This window comes from Anolis carolinensis, chromosome 2 (assembly GCF_035594765.1).
Source record: "Anolis carolinensis isolate JA03-04 chromosome 2, rAnoCar3.1.pri, whole genome shotgun sequence".
In the NCBI taxonomy this organism is placed as follows: Eukaryota; Metazoa; Chordata; class Lepidosauria; order Squamata; family Dactyloidae; genus Anolis; species Anolis carolinensis.
The window spans coordinates 228,869,276-228,883,508 of NC_085842.1; the positions used below are offsets into that span (position 1 = coordinate 228,869,276).

The following is a 14,233-nucleotide window of genomic DNA, read 5'->3' on the forward strand; positions in this document are numbered from 1 at the left end:
TGTTAAAGCACTGAGCTGCTGAACTTGCAGACCGAAAGGTCCCAGGTTCAAACCCCGGGAGCAGCGTGAGCAGCCGCTGTTAGCTCCAGCTTCTGCCAACCTAGCAGTTCGAAAACATGCCAATGTGAGTAGATCAATAGGTACCGCTCTGACGGGAAGGTAACGGTGCTCCATGCAGTCATGCCCGCCACATGACTTTGGAGATATCTACGGACAATGCCAGCTCTTCGGCTTAGAAATGGAGATGAGCACCAACCCCCAGAGTCAGACATGACTGGACTTAACATCAGGGGAAACATTTACTTTTACTATAAATAAAGTATGTTGTTGTTTTTGTTGTCGTTGTTGTTGGTGTCAGAATGGAATTTCTTCAGGATGCATGTTCCATTTATTAAAAACCCTTGTGGTCATTCACTCCTTTTCATTCATGCTGTTCTTTTCAGTCTCTCTCTCTCTCTAGTTGTGTCTGAATGAGAAAATGCATTATTTACAGATTTTTCCTTTTGTTTGAATTTAGATACAATGGAGCTAGTGAGAAAGCTTCCAGGGCTGTAGCCAAGGGGAGGGGGGTGTTAGGGGTTCAACCCCCCCCCCTGAAAATTTTCAGGTTTTTTTTTATAAACCTGGTTTACTCATGAATTTTAACTGATTAACCAGATCCCCATGAGTGTCCACTGAAGTTTATCTATCTTGAGTGTGCACTGAAGTTTATTGATGGATCCTGATTTCTTATTTTGCGTTATGGAACTACTTTTCGTGATTCACTAAAAATAAAGTTTCAACCCCACACCGATTTTTTTTCTGGCTGTGACCCTGCTTAGACCCAACCCTTTTCTATCAAGAAATGTAGTTGTTAGGTTTTAATAAACCTTTTGAAACTTTAAAGATTTAGCTCTGCATCCCATTTCCTTAATCTCAAGAATTCTTAACAGTCACACTATTGCTTTCCACTTGCTGTGAGCTAAGATGCTCTACTAAGTGTTTTCTTTGTTTCTTAATGCTTTTGCTGTTTTGGGGAAAGTTTCCCTAACAGAAACATTAGAGGTACATCTATACAGTTTGAACCATCTTAACAACCATGGCTGAATGCCGTGGAATCACAGGAGTTGCAATTCGGTGAAGCATTCTTTGGAAGAGAATGAGATGGTTAAAAGACATTATAAAACTACAATACACATAATATTGAGCCATAGTAGATAAATGGTGCCAAACTGCATTAATTCTTCAGTATAGACGCACCTAGTATTCCTACAGATGCCCTGTGGTATTCAATGGGGTTACTCTCATATAATATGGAATATTCAAAGCCATAGCAAGCCTTGATTGTTAAATGGGGCAGCCACATTTCTTTTTTTTTGGGGGGGGGGTCATTGCACAAGTCTACCTTCATTCCTCACTGGTGAAGTCCTTATCAGGAGAAAGGAGATAATGTAATCTACCATCACACTTCAAGCAGAGTGTGCATAATACATTATATTAACATAACATTTAAAAGGAACACCAAGAATTGCATGACTGGAGAGAGAATGGAAAGGAAAACTGAAAAACAGAACAAAGGAGTTTAACTCCAGTAACCTCTGGAAGGCCACATAATTCCCAACACAGCTATATTGGTTAGAATCTGTTTTGCAGATCACAGGATGATGATGATGATGATGTATTTTACCTGTCTTTCCTCATGGCTTAAGTAATTACAGTAGAGTCTCACTTATCCAACATAAACGGGCCAGCAGAATGTTGGATAAGCTAAAATGCTGAATAATAAGGAGGGATTAAGGAAAAGCCTATTAAACATCAAATTAGGTTATGATTTTACAAATTAAGCACCAAAACATCACGTTTTACAACAAATTGACAGAAAAAGCAGTTCAATACATGGTAATGCTATGTAGTAATTACTGTATTTACAAATTTAGCACCAAAATATCACAATGTATTGAAAACATTGACCACAAAAACATTGACTACTAAAAGGCATACCGTGTTGGATAATACAGAATGTTGGATAAGCAAAGGTTGGATAAGCGAGACTCTACTGTACTTAATTATTCTGTCCCAATTCCTTGTCTTTAAAGTTGTAGGTTATGAATGGCTACTCCAGATGTTTAAACTCTCATTAATCCTGTCCAGCTTAAACCACAGTGAGGAGCTACAGTCCAACAATATTTTGAGGATCACAGATTTTACTGTCCAAACAGATTTTATTGTCCATACAAATCCAAACACCCAACCATTCTGAATATTTAACTCAGCTGGGTTATGTGTCTTTTTAAAGAGGAGATTTGAAAGCATCATTTATCTCAAAGCTTGTCCAGTGAAAACCTGAGTTTAAAACAAAGAACCATAAGAAGTGTTGGAGGACTTGAAACTGAGTTTTAGCTAGATTGTTAACTGAAGCTGACTACATCTCCCTTGTTGCATCAGTTCCACTGGTTGCCAAAGTGCTAGAGGCTCTTGGACAGACATAGCAGCAGCTGTACTCTACAAACTCTTATATCTAACCCTTTAATAAAATGTATCAATTTGATGATTTCTGTGTAACTTGTATCTTTTATGTACTGTGACAATCCCTAAAAGTATAAACTGTATCAATTGACTGTATCAAAATATTTTTTTGAAGGCAGCCACCTCTCTGTGCCCTCGATTTACATAATCCCTTGGGAAAGGAGATGATGGGCAGGATCCCTCCAGCTATTTTCCAAGCTAGATAACTATAAGAATCTTTGTGCATGTGTAGATAGATAATCCTCTTTGTCACCAGGGTAAGCTCAGGATGTTTGTTCATTCAGCTTGAGGCTGAGAGTCTGCCATTCCCGTAGAAGAGGGAGCTCAGCAAATATGAATGCATTAACTCTCTATGCCAGCAGCCAAGCCCTTGATTGTTTACAATCACCACCTTTGTTTTATTTACAGCATTTATATTCTGCCCTTCTCACCCCAAGGGGACTTAGGGCGGATAACATTACACATATAGGCAAACATTCAATGTCTTTTAACATAGAACAAAGACAAACAAACATAGGCTCAGAGCGGGCCTCGAACTCATGACCTCCTGGTCAGAGTGATTCATTGCAGTGATTCATTGCAGCTGCTCTCCAGCCTGCGCCTGTCAGACCCCTGGCTGCTGGGCACCAATAACCGTACACGGAGGCCAATCTCTATCTAATAACTTTATTAAGGAAATATATAAAAGCAATAAAAACAAGTGAAGAATATAGTTCAGAAGCAGACCTTTCAAATGAGGTCAAATATAGTCCAAAAATGTATTGTCCAATAAATGATATTAGAGTTCAAAGTTTTAATCCACTTGACCGAAACACACACTTTTGCCAAGCAATAGTGTGGGGAAATGTCAGAGTCTTTGAGTCCAATGAAGCTTGACAACAAGGCTGGAAATAAACTTGGTTCTTGGCTAGGTCCGTGACTGGAAACAAGGCAAAACATGAAACGTGGAGCAGGGTCCGTGGTTACACAGCAAGGCAAGGCAAAGGCTTGAAAGCTTGATCCGGGAAGCAAGGAACTGGGGTTACGAAGTCCACACACGATCTCTCTCCTGAAACTGATCAATTGACTCCGCAAAGAATCTCTCGCGCCAAACACCTATATTGGGTCTTGTTTTCCCGCCAACAAATCTCTTTCCCTAGAGAACAAGAAGCGAAACCCAATTCTGTCCAGATGCAAGACTCCTTAGAATTTCCCAAGGGAAGCAGTCCTAATCAGCTTGTTGTTTGGCAGCGATCCGTGAACTCCTCCGTTGGGCCTCTCTAACTCCTCTGTCTCTAGAATAAAATTCCTTCCTGGGAAACGGAGGGGAGTAATGCCCAAGGCCTGTTTTACTGAATTCTTGAGGGCAAACATCAACATCCGGCAGGTGAAGAAACTCCGGCTCTTGTTGAACCGGCGAAAACCCCATGTTTTCGTCTTCATCTGCCACAATAGTACTAGGAACAGGACTACAAGGCCCATGAGGCATCACAGCGCCACAGCCCTTTGTCTCACATGGAAATGAACACTGAGTTAATCAGAGACTTGTCAGCATATCTGCACCATTATTTTCTCATGGACTGTGCCCTCTCAGGGGGTGTTTCTGCAGTGGATTGATTCTTTGAATTGATCAAACACCAGCTGTCATTCCTCCCACCATGGAAATCTCCTCCTGCAGGCTGTGATGTCAAGAGAGTCCTTGGCCAATCTGAGTGCAGATCCAATCTGTCTCTTTTTCAGCCAATCAGGGGAGGGAGCAGGAAGTCTAAATAGCTGTCAGAACTGTATAAAATGGCATGTATTTCTCTGTGAGTTTATGCTTATACCTTTTGAAACAAATTGCTTGTACTTGTATTGTTTTTGACCAAATCATAATAAACCTCTAACTGCATTGCCTTCAACCTGGGGAACTTGTTTCTCTGCTCTGGTTTAGCAGATGCTCACCGGGCACAGATCTCTCAACTGTGGTCCTAGGTAAAATCACCACACTTCTCTTGGGAGGAAAAGATAAGGGGTTGTTTGTCTGCTTGTTTCAGCGGGTCCTTGGAAACTGCTTGCTCGTATGAAACCGGCCTTTAATAATGTGCTATATCATCTGTATTTGCTACTTTTTCTACTATAAGATGCACACTTCTAATTGTTTTTTAAATTTTATTAATAATGTAATTATATTTTAACCTTTTTGGTTCTGTGTACTTTTAGTCTTATCATTTTTAACTTTTCTAAGCTACCTTGAGCCCTCGAGCTGGGGGTGGGGGGATGTAGAATATATATTATGTATGTAGTTGAATTGGCCAACCTGCACTTAGCATCTGAATAGCAGAATTGAGAGCAGGCACACATATCACTTGGTCTCAACTAAATTATGTTTTTATTTGGATTTGATTAATTATTTCTAAACTTTCACACACAAACTTGCATATTATACTAATTGTACATTATTTTCCACTTCTTGTTAGGTAATGCATCCATCGTGTTTTGGTTCTGTGTAAATAACAACTCTATCTTAATATCTCTATCCTATTCTCCAGCCCTCGCAAACTTCCTTACTGAAATTTGCCACTTTACTAGCAAGCAACTTCAATTTTGGATTGAAGTTGTATGTTCAGATCCAATTTTAAGTCACAACTGGAGATTATCTACTGTATCACTAGGAGTCTCATAGGTGTTGATATACAAAGTTCCCCTTGACTCAGTGGATATACAGTAGAGTCTCACTTATCCAACATAAACGGGCTGGCAGAATGTTGGATAAGCGAATATGTTGGATAATAAGGAGGGATTAAGGAAAAGCCTATTAAACATCAAATTAGGTTATGATTTTACAAATTAAGCACCAAAACATCATGTTATAAAACAAATTTGACAGAAAAAGTAGTTCAATACGAAGTAATGCTATGTAGTAATTACTGTATTTACGAATTTAGCGCCAAAATATCATGATGTATTGAAATCATTGACTACAAAAATGCATTGGATAATCCAGAACGTTGGATAAGCGAGTGTTGAGACTCTACTGTATTCTGATTGCAATTAGCAAATTGAAATTAAGTCATTGTATGCATTGCAAATTATACTTTCTATTTAACTATACCTGAATTTAATTTGTTGTCTAAGGTGCATTTCTGTTTTATAAAGTCTGCTGCAAACTGCCCACAGAAGTCTCAGGGCAACAAAATGAAGGGGGAAAATCTATATAAATAAAATGACCGAGAAGAGTAGCCTCAAGACTCATATGAAGCTTATAAATCACCAAGTCTTTGTGAAGTTTACAGAGTGACCTGAAATTGAAACTACACTAGATAATTCTCAGAGTTACACTAAATTTTCTATCAACTCTTTGCTTCTATATAAGCTTTTCCAGATATGAAGCTTCATCTCAAAGTCCATGTTTTTGGTATCATATGGAAAATCTAATAAGTGGCTATCAAGGCAAGAATTACTTGATGATAGTACCACAAACTATAGTTCGTTGATGTCTGATTATGTCTGGTTATTGTTTACTGGCTGGTGAGTTTTATCACAGGAAGAGCGCAATTTATTTTTTCTAAATTTAAGAATAAAAACTTAGATTTTTTTAAAAAAGCTTATTTGAATTGCTTGCCTTTGCTCTTCTATCAGTATTTCTTCCTCCTTTCTTGTCCTCACAATCACTAGATAACTTGTGAGTTTTTTAGTATTCATGGTACCACTACAACACACATCAAATGTCATACGAATACTTGATGAAAATGAACTCATTCACGTATCTCTGACCTCAACATGTTGTTCATAATAAGATCGGAAAAGCGCTCTCAAGCTATACTTCAACCAAAACTAGGACAGGGGGTAGAAATACTTAACCCAAATCCAGAGGTTGTGGAGTGGGGCAAATATGTTTACACACATTTATTTCCTTCTATATATATTGAGTCGATTTGAGTATATAATCTACAAATGCAAGCCACATCCATTTCATATACATAACTGCTGTAATGAATTTGTCACATAGTGGGTATCCTGGTGATGAGTTCATATTTAGCTAGACTGATCCTTAGATGACAGAATAAGATTTCAAAATCCATCTAGTCACTGACATCTCTCTCTCCCTCCATCTACCAAAATGTGTGCATGGTATGTGTATAGTTGTGATTACAGTAGAGTCTCACTTATCCAACCTTCTAGATTATCCAACACATTTTTGTAGTCAATGTTTTCAATACATCGTGATATTTTGGTACTAAATTCATAAATACAGTAATTACTACATAGCATTACTTTTTCTGTCAAATTTGTTGTATAACAAATGTTTTGGTGCTTAATTTGTAAAATCATAACCAAATTTGATGTTTTTTGATGTTAAGGCTTTTCCTTAATCCCTCCTTATTATCCCACATATTCACTTATCCAACATTCTGCCGGCCCGTTTATGTTGGATAAGTGAGACTCTACTGTATTTACAAGTGCTCTATGAGCCTCTCCAGTATTAACAAGTTGATACAGAATTATTATAATTAAAGAATTTATATCATTTTCATTAGATTTCATTGAAGTAACCAGAAACATTTTCCAAAATTGGGAATAGGATCCTTGTTGGACAGAAGATTTTCAGACTCATGACCCACCTGCATTAGCAAGTAATATAATATGTTTGTATGTGTATTTTACCACTCTGCAAGAGGCAGTTTGGGTCCAAATGTACTAAAAATATGCATCATTCTGGCTGAAATTATATGCATTACTAATTATATTCATAGCTACAATCGGGGGAGAGGGAGGCTAATAGCAAAGGCAACCATTTTATGAGCAAACCCAAGGCCTACATCTAGGTCTTGCATTTATAAAATGCCCACTAGTTTGCACAGCCAGGCCAGAAACAATTCCCAGTGGTAATTGATTTTTCATCACCATCTCTGATCTTCTGACTTTCCCATGCTTTGGGGTAACTAGCTGGAATTTTATTGTTAAGAGGCACAATGATCTCTGACCTTCTGCATCATTATCTTATTTTGCCTCAAGGTATCTAGTGGTCCCTTCTTTATTCACAGCTAATATAGAGTAGGCCGACACTGAGCAGTCCCATGAGAATGAACCTTTGCAACTGTTCATTTGCAACTGCAACTATCGACTTTGCTAGGATTAGATGTCAAGTACTTTTATTTCATTTGCAAGATGTTCACATCAGAGAAAAGTTTTTCAAAATATATCACATGCATCTCTTTGTAGAGAACATGGTATGATTGAAGAGTTCCTTTCTTATTAATAGTATGAAGAATTTCTATTCTATCTTTTTCAGCTAGACTGCAAAGGTTGCTAATAGAATAAAATTATCCACTGCAATAAAGGAGCATTTTGGATATATCTGGACAAGAACATACCCTGTTTCCCCGAAAATAAGACAGTGTCTTATATTAATTTTTGCTCCCAAAGATGTGCTAGGTCTTATTTTCAGGGGATGTCTTATTTTTCCATGAAGAAGAATTCACATTTATTGTTGAATAAAAAATGAAAATTTATCATATACTGTACAGTAGTTGTCATCTCAAACCAGCATAACCAGACAAACTGTGAATCCTTTCAAGAATTTCTTGTTACTACCATTATTGTTACTACCATATACAACTATCTATGGTACATACATTTATCGATCCTGCATGCTGTGGTGTTCTGTTTGGCAGGCGTGCTTCCAAACAAAAACTTTACTAGGTCTTACTTTTGGGGGAGGTCTTATATTTAGCACAAACACATTCCCTGACTGATAAAAGACTAGGGCAATAAACTACTTGGCGAATAAAAACAAGTAAATAAAATTAAAAGCAGGAGCGCTCTGCCGAAGCAGCCTGCCTCGGCTCACGCCAGCCGGAAGTCCTCTTATATTTAGCAATTCAGCAAAACCTCTACTAGGTCTTATTTTCTGGGGATGTCTTATTTTCAGGGAAACAGGGTATTCACTCTGAGCTGTGCTGGACTCCACATCTGCAGAACAGATATTGTGACCTTTAGATCACTTGTTACACAACCTACAATTAATTCCTTGTTCACCCATTCAAAAATGTGACATTTGTATGGGTGTTTTCAGGAAGATTAGCAATACATATGACTACACTGCACATTTTCTGAGAAACCACATCCACAATTTTTATATCAGCATAATGACTCTACTAGATTACACGCTCAGGGCCTAGCTACATAGGTTATATACATGTGGAAATTCACTCTGTGGTGTTTAGATGATACAAAGGGCCATCTCGATCCAAACAGAGGGCATAACTGCCTAACATAGTTTTGCTGCACATTAAGAATGCTTTTTGCCATTTGTTCAGTTTTTTTTCTTTTTTATATAAATATGGACATTTTAGCTTTGTTTTCAGTTTTTGGTTTTTTCTCTCTCCCTTTTTGATCCTTTTTAAATCTCAGTTTTCCCACTTTCTATACAATCAAATGTTCTCACTCTTTCGATGTTAATTTACTCTATCTTATAAGGTAAAACTTCATATATATATATATATATATATATATATATATATATATATATATATATATATAATGCTCTGGAGCTTCTTTGCACTTTGGGATGGGTAGGTGAACAGCTTGGCCAATTCTGATTTGAAATTGGTGACATAAAAAGGTAAAGGGAAGTTTGACTGTCCAGTGGGCCCCAACCATGTGCAGCCTGAATGGACAATGAGAATTCCTCTCCCACTGCTGATACAGTTTGGAAGCAAAGTGGTTTAAGCCCCATGGCTGAACTAGCAATGCTTTGAACCAGCCCTGATTTTGTGGCCTTGTAGATGCATCTGTACAATTGTTACTAGTTGCATGACTATAAAGCCCAAACATCTGTAGCTTGGCATTCTTAACAAGGAGAACCTAGTGATATAGACCTCTAAATATTTTGGGTTTTATTTCTAATGGATTAAATTTAAATAATTTTAACTATCTGTAAAACCATTTTCAGTCACTAGGTGGCAGCCCAAAAGCTTCATCCTAGTAAAATTGTATACTGTAAAGGATATCCTTTCCAGTTTTTCATTTGTTCCACAAATCTTTCAGATACAGAAATTTGAGAGAGTACCTGGACATGCTGGCTTTTTCACTGAGTGTGAAATATATATGGGAATGAGGAGAGTACACTTTCCTTGATAGAAAGTATTTTTCACTCCCTTGGAGTTAATTGAAATAACTATATAAAAAGAACACCCACATGCTAAATCTGGAAAAATTCAGAAAAATATAAATATATATTTTCAGTCTTGAGTAGTGTCACGACCCAGGCTGCAGAGCACCAATAACCATACACAGAGGCCAGAATCTATCTAATATCTTTATTAAGGAAATAAGTAAAGGCAATAAAAATAAGTGTAGAATATAGTTCAGAAGATGACCATTCAGGAAAGGTCAAATATAGTCCAGGAAAACAATGTCCAATATGAAATAGTAAGGTCCAAAGTTGTAATCCAGTAACCGAAACACTCACTTTGCCAAGCAAAGTGAGGGGAGATGACAAGGTCCTTTAGTCCATGAAACTTAGGCAAGGCAAGGAAATAGCTTGATTCTTGGTACACAAAGCTTGATTCAAGGCAACAAGGAACGAGGAACAGGGACAAGATCCGTGGTAAATACTTGGCAAGGTCCGGGAAACAAGGCAAGGTCCTGGAAAGCAAGGCTGAGTCCTAGGTAGCAAGGCAAGGTCCGTGAAACAAAACAAGGCTGGAAACAGGAACGAAGGCTTGGAAACGGGAACGAAGGCTTGGAAACGGGAGTAGCGCTGTCCACACACAACCTACTCCGGTAGCTGACGAATTGACTCCGCAAGATTCCTACGGGGCAAGGAACCTAAATAGGGTCTCGTTTTCCCACCAAAGAACACTTCTCTGGGGAACCAGAACCGAAAGTCAATCTCTGTGTCCAGATGCATGACTCCCTAGAATTTCTCATGGAAGCAGTCTTAATCAGCTGAATGCCTGGCTGCGATTCTCAGGCTTCTGCGATTAGCCTGTTGAACTCCTTTTTGTTGTTGATAATAACTACGGCGAGAAAATGGGGCAGATTCTGACTCAGGGCTTGTTTGGCAGATTTCTGGAAGACAAACCTCCTGCAGGTGCAAGGGCTCCAATTCTGGCTGGGAAAGTTCCAATTCTGGCTGAAACGGTGGAAAACCCAAGTTTTCCTCTTCATCTGTCTCAACAGCGCTAGGAACGGGACTACATGGCCCATGAGTCATCACAAGTAGGAAGATTGATAGCTCATGGGTAACACACTTATTTTGCATGCATGCATATGACCTCAGTCTCAGTTTTCTATTAAAGAGTCTCAGCTAGCTGAACGAGTAACATTTATTTATAACATGTGTTCATTTAGATGTTTATTTTGCCATTCTATGAAGACACTTAAGACAGACACATAAAACACTATGCTCAGCAAAATACTAAAAAAAGTAAAATATTAGCACTGCATAGCATAAATGGCCCAGTTAAAGAATTGAATGTTAATATCTTCTCTAAATACAGCAAGAATAGAGACAGACTGGGAGATAATCTTATAGTGTGTGAATGAGACAGGAGAAAGCCCTTTCCAACATGCCTCTAGGATTCTCCTGTGTGAAAGTAAGACTGTTCTTTAAAGGATTTCCTGTAGATCTTAATGTCTGAGTAGCTTCATAATGAGACAGTTGGTCCCTTAAATTCCCATGTCTTGAGACATTTAAGGCTTTACAGTAGAGACTGGAATTATGTGGCCATCTCTATGCTGTCCCAACAGCATCTTACAGAAGCCCAAGCCACTATATAATAAACTAGCTGTGCCCAGCCATGTGTTGCTGTGGCAAAGTGGTGGTGGTATTGGTTAGAAGTTGGTGTGGAATTTTTATTTGACATTATTTGTATTTTTTAATTAATTTTATTGTGACTTATCTTTTTTATTTATTATATTTTATTATTTTGTTGTATTATTTTTAGTTATTTTGTTATAGTATTTTATTGTATTAATTATTTAGTGTTTTTAATTATTTTTATTGTATTATTTGTATTTATTTTATTTTTAATTCTTTTATTAACACTGGGCTGAGTGGGTTGCTAGGAGACCAAGTGGGCGGAGCTTAGCCTTCTAAGTGGCAGCAATTGGATAAAAACAATTATTGCTCTCCCTCTAATTAGGACTTTATTTTTCTTTTCTTTTTGTTGTATCAACCTAGAGGCGTGGATGATGGGTTGTGTCATCAAATTTCGAGGTTGGGGGGCCTGTCGTTTTGTTGTTTTGTGGGTCGCCGTGATGCCATCACTCTTTTATATATATAGATGGGGAGGAATACTGGGGGATGTTATCCAACAGTGACAGGGGCATATCCTTTCTAAGGCATGATTTTGGGTCAAAAAGCAGAAATCAAATGAAACTACGGTTAGGTGGATCTGTAATTGGCTAAGCGAACGAACCCAAAGGGTGCTCACCAATGCGTCGTCTTCATCATGGAAAGAAGTGACAAGTGGAGTGCCGCAGGGCTCCGTCCTGGGCCCGGTTCTGTTCAACATCTTTATTAACGACTTAGACGAAGGGTTAGAAGGCACGATCATCAAGTTTGCAGATGACACCAAACTCGGAGGGATAGCTAACACTCCAGAAGACAGGAGCAGAATTCAAAACGATCTTGACAGACTAGAGAGATGGGCCGAAACTAACAAAATGAAGTTCAACAGGGACAAATGCAAAATACTTCACTTCGGCAGAAAAAATGGAAATCAAAGATACAGAATGGGGGACGCCTGGCTTGACAGCAGTGTGTGCGAAAAAGATCTTGGAGTCCTCGTGGACAACAAGTTAAACATGAGCCTACAATGTGATGCGGCAGCTAAAAAAGCCAATGGGATTTTGGCCTGTATCAATAGGGGAATAGCGTCTAGATCCAGGGAAGTCATGCTCCCCCTCTATTCTGCCTTGGTCAGACCACACCTGGAATACTGTGTCCAGTTTTGGGCACCGCAGATGAAGGGAGATGCTGACAAGCTGGAAAGCGTCCAGAGGAGGGCAACTAAAATGATTAAGGGTCTGGAGAACAAGCCCTATGAGGAGAGGCTTAAAGAGCTGGGCATGTTTAGCCTGCAGAAGAGAAGGCTGAGAGGAGACATGATAGCCATGTACAAATATGTGAGGGGAAGTCATAGGGAGGAGGGAGCAAGCTTATTTTCTGCTGCCCTGCAGACTAGGACACGGAACAATGGCTTCAAACTACAGGAAAGGAGATTCCACCTGAACATCAGGAAGAACTTCCTCACTGTGAGGGCTGTTCGGCAGTGGAACTCTCTCCCCCGGAATGTGGTGGAGGCACCTTCTTTGGAAGCTTTTAAGCAGAGGCTGGATGGCCATCTGTCGGGGGTGCTTTGAATGCGATTTCCTGCTTCTTAGCGGGGGGTTGGACTAGATGGCCCTTGAGGTCTCTTCCAACTCTACTATTCTATGATTCTATGATTCTATGAAATCAATTAAAATGGTTATAATAATGATGTTACTCATGGTGATGTTCATGTAGGGCAATCTTCCAATACTCTGCACTAGTTAGTAGGCTAACTGGCACATTTTTATCAACTGAAATTTCTGGATGCTCTTTAAGCATCCATTACATAAGAGATGTTTGCAGCAGTCAAGCCATGATGACACTAAGGAAGATGTTGCAAGCTAGAGTCCACACTAATGGATTAAACCCATACTCTTGGATTCAGTATGGATGGAGGTGTGATGGGTTTCTCTTTCTTACAAACAGTTGACCTTGATGCAGCAATCTCTACTGATTTTTTTATTTCTTATTTGAGTCTAAGTGTTCAGCCATGGTAACCTATTTTGTGTGCTCTTGGGGAAAATATAATCTGATTGGAATGAAGATTGAATTTCATTCAGTCAGGAATAAACTGGTCAAATGCCAGAGCCACAAAGAATGTTTATCTCTTAATGGCCTCACACTGAAATCTGGTTGTGTTCCAAGTCCTATAAATTACCACTCTGGTAATTATAAGTAATAGAATAAATTTTGTGTAATGGCAGTAAGAGATTCCCAGATTTGTTAATAGGCAAAAAAAATCCCAAAATAAAATGTAATACATTGCACAATGCTGAGAAAAGGGGCAGCTTGGGAGTTCCCAATATCAAATTGTATTATGTGGTCTGTTGTGTTTTTTAATGTTGTAGGAACTAATATTGCTTAGTGATGTGAGACTCTTGTAACTTGAAAGCCATAATTTTATGATTTAGTTGGCATAAATATATATTGTATGATAAAGGCAAGGGCCATGCTGAATTTTGAAATCATTGTAGTAGAAAGACTGTCCTATAGGCTTGGTAGAACTAGAAACAGAGACCCTTTCCCAATAAAATAGTAGCTATCTCATCATAGGAAGCTAAAAATCTTGAGATGGTTGGTTTATGATGATTTTTTAAAATATTTTGAACAAGGTAGCTGGAAGATAAATCCAAAAAGATTATTCTTAAGGAAGGCAATGATCTTAATTGGTTTGCTTATATACAATTTAAGGAGAGCTTTAATGAAGATTTTAAAATTTATAAATGACTTTTGAAGCTAGGAACAGAAGATGAGCCTTTAAAAGAGTACACAATAGAGTAGACATATTGCACGTAATGTCTACATGGGGAAAATGTGATCCAAACATAGAAAATGTACTTTATGCAGTAATTTAAAAGAAAAAAAAACTATACAATATTATTTATATATGGCAAAATCCTTAAATAAACTGTAAAAGTGTCCTATAATCCTTCAAACCAACTT

General features: G+C 38.3%; 1 long non-coding RNA gene across 2 annotated transcripts in view; it reads right to left on the bottom strand.

Annotated features, from left to right (window-relative positions):
- Positions 1-3,157: 3,157 nt before the first annotated feature.
- The window catches only part of LOC134296579 (uncharacterized), a 35,358-nt gene continuing 24,282 nt past the window's right edge, over positions 3,158-14,233 (bottom strand). For both annotated transcript variants that reach the window (XR_010003375.1, XR_010003374.1), the window contains one exon: positions 3,158-4,266. This is a non-coding gene — a long non-coding RNA (uncharacterized LOC134296579). The remainder of the gene's footprint in view (positions 4,267-14,233) is intronic.